Below are 14,384 nucleotides of genomic sequence, written 5' to 3'. Positions count from 1 at the left end.
GTATGCTTAGGGAACCCTATTTTGGTAGTATGTAGAATTGGTTTATGACTTATAATCGAGTCTTATTGTATTTATTTGAATAGTTTAGGGCTTGACTTTCATATCCGGTCATTTCCTAGCTAAATTTTGTACTTGAATGCCATTAAGCCTAGTGCACGGCTTTTGGGAATGAGATTATTTTTGTACGAGATGTTGGGACTGATTTGAGGAAATAATGAAGCCATGATGGCTGGAAAATAGGTAAAAACAAGGGATATGCTGCCGAAATTTTTCTTGAAGGCTAGTTGGATTTACTTGTGATTTGAACGAAGGGCTTTTGGGTTGTTTGAGCCTAGGTCTTCATGTTACCTTTTCGTTACCAAAAATCATGTTTTGCACCCTTGCTTTAGTAATTATTTGGCAAGGCATACGACTGGTAGTCGTGTGAGAACCCGAACTTTTCTCATTTTCTAGGGTTTTATTTATTTAATGGCTTGTTTTCTGCGTTTTCTTTAGTAGGGAAATTTTCTAGATATTTTTAATGAGCAGATATAGTTTTTGGATGTTTTTTCTAGTATCAAATAGGTTTTGAGAAATTAAGAGTGTATACCGGATGTGGGACCCACTAGGGCGAAAAGTTCGGAAAAATTCGGCCAATAAGGTTAAGTTCCGGATACTGAGTGAAATTTATCGGGTGTTAAGAGATAAGTAGAGGAGGTGAAGTGATTGATGTGAGAGGGAAAAAGAAGGATAGAAATGCTTTAAATGTAGTGACAAGTGTCACTTGGTGAATGGTGGCACTTGTAGGACAACTATTCATTTTCTTGACTTTTTGACCAATTGCTTAAATATCTCAAAAATCACACAAAATTCATTCTTGTCTTCAACTTCTTGGCCGGCTCTCTCTTTAGGAAAAGAAAGAAAACTTCTCCAATTTTCAAGCTTCCAACTAGCTCAAATCATCCAAACCAAGTGCTTAAATTTGTTTCTACTCCATAAAACCTCTCCATTAGGTGCTAGTAAGTGATTTGTGGAAGTGTCCAAGGAAGCTAAGGTGTCCTACAACTCTCCCTCTCTTGTGTTCTAGGTAAGTGGTGATTGAACTTCCTCCTACACCTAATGAAGCTTAAGTTGTGCTTAGTGGTAGCTAAAGTGCTGAAATTTGTGGTTTATTTCTTGGTTTGAGATGAATTGGTGAAGTTTTCAATTTATTGATGAATTTTCTGGTTTCATATGAATGTGATGTTGTGGCTATCCTTGATGATGGGAATTGATGTTTAATGACTCTAGTAGGTGTATATGATAGATAATTGTAACCAATTTTGGATTTGGAAGGAATTTGAGAAAGTTAGGGTTTTATATCCCCAATTCTGTCCGGTTTTGTATCTCATGGTTAGAGGCCGAATTGGCCTTGGCTTAAAACATCAAAGTTGTAGGTATTGATGTGTTTGAGGTGACTGTAAAATTTCAGGTCAATTGGAGTAGTGTAGAATGAGATAAACCGAAATTACTATTGCTGTTCTGGGTTCATCAGGATGTTAGAACTGCGTCTGAAATGGGTTGTTTTGACTGGAATTGTTTTGGATTTGGGTGTTGAGGTCTTCTGATGAAATGTAGCTTGATGTCCTAGCTACCATATGCCTTTGGAATTTCTGCATTTGGACCTGTTTAGACTGAGTTGTACTGATTACAGCATAGTGTAATTTGTAAACCTGCAATTACGGTTCTGGTTTGTTATTTGGCATATTTGACTTAGTTGTGCTGGGATTTGGACTGAGTGACCTTCTACATTGTTGTAGCCCTGGTTCTTAGCTTCGAAATGGTGGGTCTTACACCCTAATCCGATAATCATAGTGCAATTTGTGCCATTACCGCAAAATGAGGACAAAACTGTTTTTTTTGTTAGGGCCACATTAGTTGCATTTCCGCAATTTCTGGTTGCCTATGATGCTTATACATGCTTATGAAACCCTATTGGGGTTGTGATTGGCATTGTTTTATGACTCGTTATCGAGTCTCATTGTATTTGTTTACGTGTTTTAGGACGTGACGAGGGTTCACGACGATCTTTTAACGACGGTGTATGAAACATCACTTACTTGAGTGGTGAGTGTACTACTCACTTGAATGTTAGAATGTGGCTTTGCTATATGTGATTTTGATGCCTTGAAGGCTTATTTGGCTATTGGAATTGATTGAGGTGAGGGTATACTTGACCGCCCTCACCCCTTGTGATACCGTTAATGACTGTTTACCGCTTCACTGATATACTGCACTTGCTATATGAGATATTGAATTCACTTCATGAAAAACTGATTTGGTGTCGTTTGGACGAGTATCCAACGGCCTTACTGTACTACTGAGCTCAACCCCGTTGGTAGTCAATTGAATCGAGCCGGCGAGGGCTTGGTCGTGAAAATTGATATGCCACGGGGAATGTACTGGGGAATCTTGTAGTAATGAGACTCTTGATTCCGGTAAACTCGAGTATTACCAAAAGCTACTGATTGGAGTACGGGCCCGGTTGGGGTATGTTTGGTGGAAGGGATAGGAGTGAAGTGGGTTCTACGGTTGTTACTCATAAACGTTGACGGAGAGTCAATGAGATTGGATCAAGAATGTACGCGTGGAAATGGGCTCTTGAGAGCCGTCCGTATCCTTTTACCGACTTGTTTTACTCTTTCATTGTGTACTTGAAATGAAAGGTTATGCTATATGCTCTTTGTTGCTTATGTGGTAGTAACTCACTGGACTTAAGCTCATTCCGTTCTATTTGTTTTCCTTACAGGAAATGACCACTTTTGGAAAAGGTTGTGTTAGTTGGTTGTCAAGTTGAGCTCATGTAAATGTCTTTTGAATAGCTCTTTGAATGAAACCCTAATGTGTATTGGGTTCAATTTCTTTTGATTGGCAAACCGAACATGTATATCCATGATGAATCGTATTGATATGCCGCTTTGGCTTTTGGCTTGTAAATGTTACATTTCAATGTTTGGTTGACATTTGGTTGGATTTCGGATTAACTCGTATTTCAAACGGCAAAAGAAAAATTTGGCTACTCTCAGCCTAGTATCCGGATTCTGACGTGGACGGTACTGTTCATCATCGGCTTCGATTATTCACGTCGATCTAAGCCGATGAAATAGAAAAAAATGAACAGTACCGTCCACGTCAGAATCCGGATACTAGGCCGAGAGTAGCCAAATTTTTCTTTTGCCGTTTGAAATACGAGTTAATCCGAAATCCAACCAAATGTCAACCAAACATTGAAATGTAACATTACAAGCCAAAAGCCAAAGCGGCATATCAAAACGATTCATCATGGATATACATGTTCGGTTTGTCAATCAAAAGAAATTGAACCCAATACACACTAGGGTTTCATTCAAAGAGCTATTCAAAAGACATTTACAGGAGCTCAACTTGACAACCAACTAACACAACCTTTTCCAAAAGGGGTCATTTCCTGTAAGGAAAACAAATGGAACGGAATGAGCTTAAGCCCAGTGAGTTACTACCACATAAGCAACAAAGAGCATATAGCACAACCTTTCATTTCAAGTACACAATTAAAGAATAAAACCAGTCGGCAAAAGGATACGGACGGCTCTCAAGAGCCCATTTCCACGCTTACATTCTTGATCCAATCTCATTGACTCTCCGTCAATGTTTATGAGTACCAACCGTAGAACCCACTTCACTCCCATCCCTTCCACCAAACATACCCCAACCGGGCCCGCACTCCAATCAGTAGCTTTTGGTAATACTCGAGTTTACCGGAATCAAGAGTCTCATTACTACAAGATTCCCCAGTACAGTCCCCGTGGCATGTCAATTTTCACGACCAAGCCCTCGCCGGCTCGATTCAATTGACTACCAACGGGGTTGAGCTCAATAGTACAGTAAGGCCGTTGGATACTCGTCCAAACGACACCAAATCAGTTTCTCATGAAGTGAATTCAATATCTCATATAGCAAGTGCAGTATATCAGTGAAGCGGTAAACAGTCATTAACGGTATCACAAGGGGTGAGGGCGGTCAAGTACACCCTTACCTCAATCAATTCCAATAGCCAAATAAGCCTTCAAGGCATCAAAATCACATATAGCAAAGCCACATTGTAACATTCAAGTGAGTAGTATACTCACCAATCAAGTAAGTGATGTTTCATGCACCGTCGTTAAAAGGACGTCGTGAACCCCCGTCACGTCCTAAAACATACAAACAAATACAATGAGACTCGATAATGAGTCATAAAGCCATGCCAATCACAACCCCAATAAGGTTTCATATGCATATATAAGCATTATAGCAAACCAGAAAATCAGGAAATGTAACTCATTTGGCCCTAACAACAAAAACAGTTTTGGCCTCATTATGCGGTAATGGCACAAAATGCGCTACGCTTATCGGATGAGGGTGCAAGACCCACCATCTCGAAACTAAAAGACAGGGCTACAACAATGTAGAAGGCCACTCAGTCCAAATCCTAGCACAACTAGGTCAAATATGCAGAATACCAAACCAGAACCGTAATTGCAGGTTTACAAATCACACTATGTTGTAATCAGTACAACTCAGTCTATACAGGTCCAAATGCTGAAATTCCAAAGGCATATGGTAGCTAGGACATCAAGCTACATTTCATCAGAAGACCTCAACAATCAAATCCAAAGAAATTCCAGTCAAAACAGCCAATTACAAGCGCAGTTCGGCCATCCTGATGAACCCAAGAACAGTAACAGTAAAAATGACATTTCTCACTCTACACTACTCCAAATGACCTGAAATTTTACAGGCACCTCAAAAACATCAATACCTACAACTTTCATGTTTTAAGTAAAGGCCAATTCGGCCTCTAACCATATGATACAAAACCGGACAGAAAGGGGGTTATGAAACCCTAACTTTTCACATTTCCTTCCAAATCCAAAATTGGTTGCAATTACCAATCATTTACACCTACTAGAGTCATTACCCTTCATTACCAACCATCCTAGATAGCCACAACATCATGATCACATTAAACCAGAAAATTCATCAATAAATTGAAAACTTCACCAATTCATCTCAAACCAAGAAATAAACCACAAATTTCAGCACTTTAGCTACCACTAAGCACAACTTAAGCTTCATTAAGTGTAGGAGGAAGTTCAATCACCACTTACCTAGTAAACAAGAGAGAAGGAGTTGTAGGACACCTTAGCTTCCTTGAACACTTCCACAAAATCACTTACTAGCACCAAATGGAGGGATTTTATGGAGTAGAAACAAATTTCAGCAATTGGTTTGGATGATTTGCACTAGATGGTAGCTAAAAGTTTGAAGAGTTTTCTTCCCTCTTAAGCTCAAGATGGCCGACCAACATGAAGAAAGAAAGAGTGAATTTTTGGTCATTTTGAGATATTTAATCAAATGGTAAAGAAAGGTCAAAAAGGTGAATAGTTGTCTTAGGCTTCAACCGATGGAAGTGTGACACTTGTCACTCCATTAAATGCATTTCTATCCTTTTGTTTCCTCTCACATCAATCACATCTCATCCTCTACTTATCTCTTAACACCCGATAAATTTCACCCAGTATCCGAAACTTAACCTTATTGGCCGAATTTTCCCGAACTTTTCGCACTAGTGGGTCCCACGTCCGTTATATATCCTTAATTTTTTAAAAACTATCCAATACTAGAAAAATCATCTAAAAACTATAATTACTCATAAAATCCACCAAGAAAATTTTCCTAAGCCAGAAAATGCAGAAAACATGCAATTAAAGGGGGAAAACCCTAGGAAAATTATTAGGGAAAATACGGGTTCTCACAGAGAGGGCCCGGAGTATTACGTTTGACTGTGGGGTTTTACTGGACATGGCCGCAGAGGCACCACCACGAGCTACTGGTCCAGAGCAGATAGGCGAGATAGATACTTTAGGTTCCGTTGGGAACCGGGGCCCTAGGGGAGGTGATTAGGGTCGCTTTTGTATTATGAGTAGCTGGTAGATTACTTTTGTACCGACTGGAGGTCGGGTACTTTGTATATCTGTTGGTGTGGTTTTGTAAATAAATGTATATATTCGAGTATTATCTTTTGGTACCTACGCTTTTGCGTGCTTTTCATGTATTTGTTTTGTGTTTTTATTTTATTTCTAGTTGGAGTATTACGCACACGATAGGTGTGGATCTATAGACTTTTGCACCTAAATGGCCCCGGTACTCGAGGTAAAGGTAGAGGGCGAGAACTAATTCCGAATCGGCCAAGGTGGAAGGGACCAAACCTAGAGTAGCGGCTCGAGTGTATTCACTGGAGCCACAACAGGTCCCCGATTTTTCTGAACCAGAGAAAGGTACGATCCGTTGGGTACCTTAGATCATGATAGATTCCGTAAGAAAATTTCGAGGGCGAAATTTCTTTAAGGGGGAGAGAGTGTGAGAACCCGTACTTTTCTCATTTTCTAGGGTTTTATTTATTTAATGGCTTGTTTTCTGCGTTTTCTTTAGTAGGGAAATTTTCTAGATATTTTTAATGAGCAGATATAGTTTTTGGATGTTTTTTCTAGTATCAAATAGGTTTTGAGAAATTAAGAGTGTATACCGGATGTGGGACCCACTAGGGCGAAAAGTTCGGAAAAATTCGGCCAATAAGGTTAAGTTCCGGATACTGAGTGAAATTTATCGGGTGTTAAGAGATAAGTAGAGGAGGTGAAGTGATTGATGTGAGAGGGAAAAAGAAGGATAGAAATGCTTTAAATGTAGTGACAAGTGTCACTTGGTGAATGGTGGCACTTGTAGGACAACTATTCATTTTCTTGACTTTTTGACCAATTGCTTAAATATCTCAAAAATCACACAAAATTCATTCTTGTCTTCAACTTCTTGGCCGGCTCTCTCTTTAGGAAAAGAAAGAAAACTTCTCCAATTTTCAAGCTTCCAACTAGCTCAAATCAGCCAAACCAAGTGCTTAAATTTGTTTCTACTCCATAAAACCTCTCCATTAGGTGCTAGTAAGTGATTTGTGGAAGTGTCCAAGGAAGCTAAGGTGTCCTACAACTCTCCCTCTCTTGTGTTCTAGGTAAGTGGTGATTGAACTTCCTCCTACACCTAATGAAGCTTAAGTTGTGCTTAGTGGTAGCTAAAGTGCTGAAATTTGTGGTTTATTTCTTGGTTTGAGATGAATTGGTGAAGTTTTCAATTTATTGATGAATTTTCTGGTTTCATATGAATGTGATGTTGTGGCTATCCTTGATGATGAGAATTGATGTTTAATGACTCTAGTAGGTGTATATGATAGATAATTGTAACCAATTTTGGATTTGGAAGGAATTTGAGAAAGTTAGGGTTTTATATCCCCAATTCTGTCCGGTTTTGTATCTCATGGTTAGGGGCCGAATTGGCCTTGGATTAAAACATAAAAGTTGTAGGTATTGATGTGTTTGAGGTGCCTGTAAAATTTCAGGTCAATTGGAGTAGTGTAGAATGAGATAAGCCGAAATTACTATTGCTGTTCTGGGTTCATCAGGATGTTAGAACTGCGTCTGAAATGGGTTGTTTTGACTGGAATTGTTTTGGATTTGGGTGTTGAGGTCTGAAATGGGTTTCAAGATGGGTCGAAAGTGCAGAAAACTGTTCCAGGATTTCGCACTCCAAAATAACGGACAGGGTATGTTTGCTAGACTATAACTCCCAGCTCACAAATCCAAATCAGGAAATTCCAAAGGCATTAGAAAGCTGAGACATAAGGCTAAAACTTTGATGTTTTGGCCAAGACCTTAATCCACTCAGAACAGAACGAAATTTGAGTGTCAAAGTACCCGTCAGAACTGTCCAGATTCAAAGGCAGTTCTGACGATTGATCTTGTTTGGGTCATAACGGAAGCTACGGAACTCGGATTTCGACGCACTTTATACCGTTTCGAAGCCAAAACCAAGATCTACATTTCTTATTAAGGAGTCACCACCCAGATCGTACGGTATCAAAACCGAAAAAGTCACGGTCAGAAGCTAAACTAAAAACGCACAGAACCTGATGTTCAAAACAGGCTTGAGTATTTCATCTATAACTCATGATACACTAATCCGTTTGACCTGAAATTTTACACCATATTCAGGACTTAAGAGGCTACAATGTTGAAGAAGGCCACTCAGTCCAATTTCGAGTGTAACTACGTCAAAAATGTAACATACTACACCAGAATCGCAAAACAGGTTCACAAACCGTATTCTAGTACAAGCATCATAAAACAACCTACATAAGTCCAAATCCAGAAATTCCAAAGCCATATGAAAGCGTAGAAACAGGGATACATTTCATTAGAAGACCGGAACAACCAATTCTGAAGCAATTCCAGCCAAAACAACCAATTACAGGCGCAATGCTTACATTCGGGTAAAACCAGGACAACAAGGGTAATTTCGATCTTTCTCATTCTACACTACTCTGATTGACCTGAAATTTTGTAGACACCTCCAAAATATCATTCTATACAACTTTCATGTTTTAAGATAAGGCCAATTCGGCCTCTAACCAGGAGATACAAAACCGGACAGAATTGAAGGGTATGAAACCCTAGTCTTCCAAATTTCCCTCCAAACCAAAAAGTGCTTGCAAATAACAATCATTTACACCTACTAGCCTAATTTTAGGCCATTGCCAATCATCATACAAGGCCACACCATCAAATTCATATATAAACAGAAAAATCACCAATAAATGGAAAACTTCACCACTTCATCCAAAATCAAGAAATAAACCACAAAATTCAACATTTTAACTACCACTAAGCACAAATTAAGCTTCATTAGGTGAAAGAGAAGGTTCATTCACTACTCACCTAGTAAAACAAGAGAGGGAGAGTTGCTTGTCACCTTAGCTTCCCCAAACACTTCACCAAACAACTCACTAACACCTAATGAAGAGGTTTTATGGAGTAGAAACAAGTTTAAGTGATTGTTTTGGAGGATTTGAGCTAGATGGAAGCCAAAACTTTGAGGAGTTTTCTTTCTTCCTTTGCTAGAGAAGGCCGGCCAAGATGGAGAAGAAAAGAGTGAATTTTTGGTAATTTTTGAGATATTTTAACCAAATGGTAAGACAAGGAATAGTAGTCTTACTTAAGGACTAATCCAAGGGTGACACTTGTCACATTCATTAATGCAAATCTATCACTTTGTTCCCTCTCACTCTAATCCATAAAGTATCCTCTAATTATCTCTTAGCCCCCGATAAATTAAACCCAGTATCCGAAACTTAACCTAATCGGCCGAATTTTCCGAACTTACCGCACTAGTGGGTCCCAAGTCCGATATACGTTCTTAATTTCTCAAAAACTAACCGATACTAGAAAAATAATCTAAAATCTATATTTACTCGTAAAAATTATCTGGGGAATTTTTCTAATAAAGAAAAGGTGGAAAAAGGCGGGCGATAAATAAAACTCCACTTAAGTTTTCTAATATTGTAACACTAGAGGTTTGCTAATCCAGAGTTTGCCAACCATTTTTAAACTTGTTAAACCTCTGTAAACTATAACGAATCCTATTTTTACTTGTGCCAAAACACACACTAGAATACCGCATATAAACTATAGCTCGAGCTTACGAATAATACATAAACTAGGGTTTTATCATAAGCAAGGTTAGGGTTTTCAATCTTAGTCGAGATTAGGGTTTCTCCTTAGCCCTAAAACCTTAATTTAACCGCACAAAATAATGAACAACCCTAATATCAATTTACGAACGGACTGGGGCCTCACACCATGTATGATGGTTGGAAATGGTTTAGAATGAAGCCTTAGTGTTAAGATAGCGGCTATTTGCGGAAAATTTCCGCATTGAACGGAAAATTTCGGAATTAAGGTTTCGATTACCCCCTTTCTGCTGGTACTGTTCCTCCTAGTTAAAGGCCGAATTAGCCTTGGGTTAAAACATAAAATTTGTAGGAAATGATATTTTAGAGATGCCTACAAAATTTCAGCTCAATCGGAGTAACGTAGCCAGTGAAAAGATAGAAATACCCCTGCTGCCCTGTTTCTATCCGAACTTGATAATTGCTTCTGTAATTGGTTAATTTGGTTGGGAATAATTCTGATTTGGTTGTTGACGTCTTCTTAAGAAATGTATCCCGGTGTCTTAGCTTTCGGATGGCTTTGGAATCACTTGATTTGGAGGTAGCCTGAATTACGGTTCGTTAACAAAAATGCAGTTTGGTAACCTGTTTTTACGGTTCTGGTTTCGTACATTGACATTTTGACCTAGTTACACTACAAACTGGACTGAGTGGCCTTCTTCCACATTGTAACCCTTTCTGTTAGCTACGAATTGGTATAAAGTTCATCCAAATCCGAGTCTTGTAGCTCTAGTTATGACCAAAACAATATCGGTTGTCAGAACTGCCTTCGAAATTGGACAGTTCTGACAGGAATGTTTGGACCCATTTTCCTCCATGCTCTGTATTGATTCAGCTTTTGGTCCAAACATGAAAGTTATAACCTTATGTCCTAGCTTTCCAATTCCATTGGAATTTCTTGATTTGTATTTGTGAGCTGCGAGTTATGGTCCAGCAAACAAACCCTGTTCGTCACCCTAAGACGTAAATTTGTGGTACTGTTTTCCATAATTTCGACCTGCTTCCATTCAGATCTAGATTAAGGTATCTTCAGGAGAATTGTAGCCCTTCCTCATAGCTTCAAAACTGTGTCTCGATCACCATGATCCGACATTCTTAGCCTAACTTTTGATCAAAATGGTTTGAGATGGCAGATTTGGCCATTTCCGTTTGCCGTTCCGCGCGCGCGCGTGCGCCCATTTTGCCGTTTCCGCACTTGCATGTGCCGATTTTGCCGTTTTGCTTGTTTTGGGCATGTTAGTGGCCGTTTGTGATAATATATGATACAATCTTCTATTTCAGACAGTGGTGAGCTAGGCGGAGCCGGTGGGGGCCACTACTAGCGAACACGTGCGAAGTGATTTTGCTCTTGTACTATTTTTGTATTTTGAGTAAGTATTCAGGCCGTTTATGTGTATAAACGGCTTATGTGTTTTGATGTGAAAAGGGGGACTTAGGCGAGGGTGTACTTTATCACACTCGACCTAAACACTAATTTGTACCTATGTTTCTCCATGAGATGTGTATATATGAATTATTTTGATGCTGAACCCCTTGAGCTTGGAGCTCGGGGTGACTTTCGTGAGTTCGTGAAATATGTTAAAGTTGTGGGCCCGATCTCAAGACCTGGATGGACTAATCGAGCCGGCCGGGGATTGGTCGGAGCCAGTCCAACCTAGTCTGAGGTCACCAAGTTCGTAGGTTCCAGTTGTGAACCAAGTTTGTGACCCGAGCTTCTGACTCAAGCTCAAGTTTGTGATTTTGTTCGCTCGGGCAAGTTTGTGAGGTGACTGGCCAGTGAGGGTGATAAGGTGTTCGGTTGGTGTACAAGTGGAGTTCTACGGACCTTATTTATGGTCGACGGAGTGTCGACAGGTGATCACGCATGGCAAATGACTTGGCTTTGGAGCCAACCTGTATCCTTCCTTTGTATTGTTACTTTTGTGCTTGACTTGACATTTTATGGAATAGCTGTTTCTTTAAATGTGAAATTTTACGCTTTTACCCCCGTTTACTTACTAAGCTTCTAGCTTACCCCGTTTCCATTGTTTTCCTTAGCAGGGGACGACGCGGGGAACTTCTTGGCACCTTCACTAGTATAGTTAGGTTTGATTGTAATAGTCGGACAGTTAGGATGTTTGTTTTTGTTTTGGTGGTTTGTATAAGGACCCTCCTTAGGGTCTACCTTCTGCTGGTTGTTATTATAATGTATTAGAGTGGTTTGACTCGATACTTTTGAAGATGTGAATAGAACTCTTTTGGCGTTAGATATACTCCTGAATAGTACGCTTGTGGGTTTATCTAGTATTATTGTTTTGAAATTTTGAGTCCTGGCGCGAGCTAGGCAGGCGTCCCTCCGATACCCTAGGGTTCGCCCTTGGGAGAAGCGGGGGCGTCACAGGTGGTATCAGAGCGCCTAGGTTAGAGGACTTGGGCAATTGTGGGACATACGTGATAGGTTCATTAGGAATACGTGATTCTCTTTAAGATGAATGATATATTTTAAGCTGAAATGCCGGCTAACTAACGAATTAATGTTTGTAGGTATGGACCCAGGCAGTTCTAGTGGTGTTGGACCTAGCGGCGTGGGATCGGGACCGAGACCTCCTGGTGCGAGGGGCCCGGAGGACCGGGTGTTGCGTAAGCGTACGATCCGATATCGGAGGAGGCTTGGGGAGCCCTACATTTTGTATTCCTCCTTTGGTCAGGTGTCACGCCGACCCTGTGCGTGTTGGTATACATATGGCTATCCCGACGAGGTCGTCTTAGCGGTGGATGACGAGCGTTATCACCTAGACAGGACGGTCGAGACTTTGAGGGCGCAGCTGGAGGAGGCTAGAGAGTTTAGCCGCTGGCAGGCGTTGCGCGTTAGGGACCTGGAGCGGGACCTCCGAGACACACACCAGCACCTCTTCGCTATGAAGAGGCAGCTTAGGGAGAGGGACCGGAGTATCACGTTTGACTGCTGGGTCTTACTAGATATGGCCGCGGAGGCACCGCCGTGAGCTACCGGGCCAGAGCAGATAGGCGAGATAGATACTTTAGGTTCCATTGGGAACCGGGGCCCTAGGGGAGGCGTTTAGGGTCGCTTTTGTATTTTTGATTAGCTGGCAGATTACTTTTGTTAGAACTGACATGGCTAATTTCTTTTGTTATCTGGTTGACTGACTAGATTTTTTGAAGCCGGAGTGCTCGTGTGTATACTGGGTTTTGTACCGACTAGAGGTCGGGTAATCTGTATATCTTTTGGTGTGACTTTGTAAATAAATGTATATATTCGAGTATTATCCTTTGCACCTATCATTTGCGTGCCTTACGTGTATTTGTTTTGTATGTTTATTTTATTTCTAGTTTGACTACTAAGCACACGTTATGCTTGGATCTATAGACTTTTGCACCTAAATGACCTCCGGTACTCGAGGTAGAGGTAGAGGGCGAGGACGAAACCCTGAAAGGCAACAAGAACAAGAGCCAGATTAAGTAGCTGGATGGCTGACTTGTTAGAACGTATGGTTGACCAGCAGGGTCAGGGCCATGGGAATACTACAGGAAACCCTGGAAATAATCCAGACAATCACGAGGGAGAGGATCGTGCTTTAGAACGGTTCCAAAAATTTGCACCCCCCAAGTTTGTAGGTGGACCTAATCCTGACCTAGCAGAAAACTGGATGGACCGTATGTTAGATATATTTGCCGCACTTAGGTATTCGGAGGAGCGGCAGATATCTTTTGCTATTTTCCAGTTTGAGGGGGGGCCGCCCGAGCCTGGTGGAATTAGAGCCAAGTGGGAGCGAGAACAGACCCCCTGGACATGGGTCAATTTTACACGAGAATTTAATGAAAAATACTTACCTCCTATTATACAAGAGAGACGTGAGGATGATTTTATCCGCCTGCGCCAAGGGGCATCCAGTGTGGCAGAATATGAAACCCAATTTACAAAACTCTCTCGCTTCGCTCCGGAATTGGTGCTAACGGAGCAGAAGTGAATTCGCCGCTTTGTCCAAGACTTGAATGTGGAGATCCAGGAGGCTCTAGCAGCTGCTCAGTTGGATACGTTTAGCCAGGCGCTAGAAAAAGCACAGCGGATTGAGACAGCTAGGGGACAGGTAAAATCCTTTCATGATCGGAAACGGAGACAACCCGATTCGAGCCATTTTGTAACTGGACAGAGTTCGCAAAGTGAGTCACCTTCTAAGAGGAGTCGAGGAACAGATGGTCCCCGACCCGCAGAAACCCTAAACCAGGGTAATTTTGGAAGAGGTCAAGTAGGGCAAGTGTAAGGATCGAAGACAACCTAAGAGGGGGGGTGAATTAGGCTTTCAAAGAACTGCTAAGATATAGTCCACTTTTTTCACAGATTACCTTTCTTTTCTCAAATACCTTCCAATGAACGAGATAGCACAAGAGCACAGATATTCGTGAGATGAAGAGAAGAATAGTTTATGTAGAAAAGCAGTAAATGAAAGTAAAGAAACAAACCAGGCTTCAAACACAACTGAGGTTTGAACACCACCTTTATATACCAAGTTACTTCAAGTTGAACAAACATGCAACCAATCTTTTGTGTACAAGGAAGGGATCACTTCCTTCTTGCCCCAAACCACACTTGGTCAAGCAAGAAAGTTTTACAAACACTCACAAACCTTCACTATGCTACACTATTGAAGAAGCTGTGTCACACTTGAAAAACTACACGAAGATTGCACAAACAAAGAGTACAAAAGTTCCTTTTGAGTATTCTAGCACTTGAATGACTCACAATCTGATGTAGTCTTGTTGTACAAAGTTGTCTTGAAGTGGTTGACTTTGT

This window comes from Coffea arabica, chromosome 8e (genome assembly GCF_036785885.1).
Source record: "Coffea arabica cultivar ET-39 chromosome 8e, Coffea Arabica ET-39 HiFi, whole genome shotgun sequence".
Classification (NCBI taxonomy): Eukaryota; Viridiplantae; Streptophyta; class Magnoliopsida; order Gentianales; family Rubiaceae; genus Coffea; species Coffea arabica.
This window is presented reverse-complemented; position numbering follows the sequence as displayed.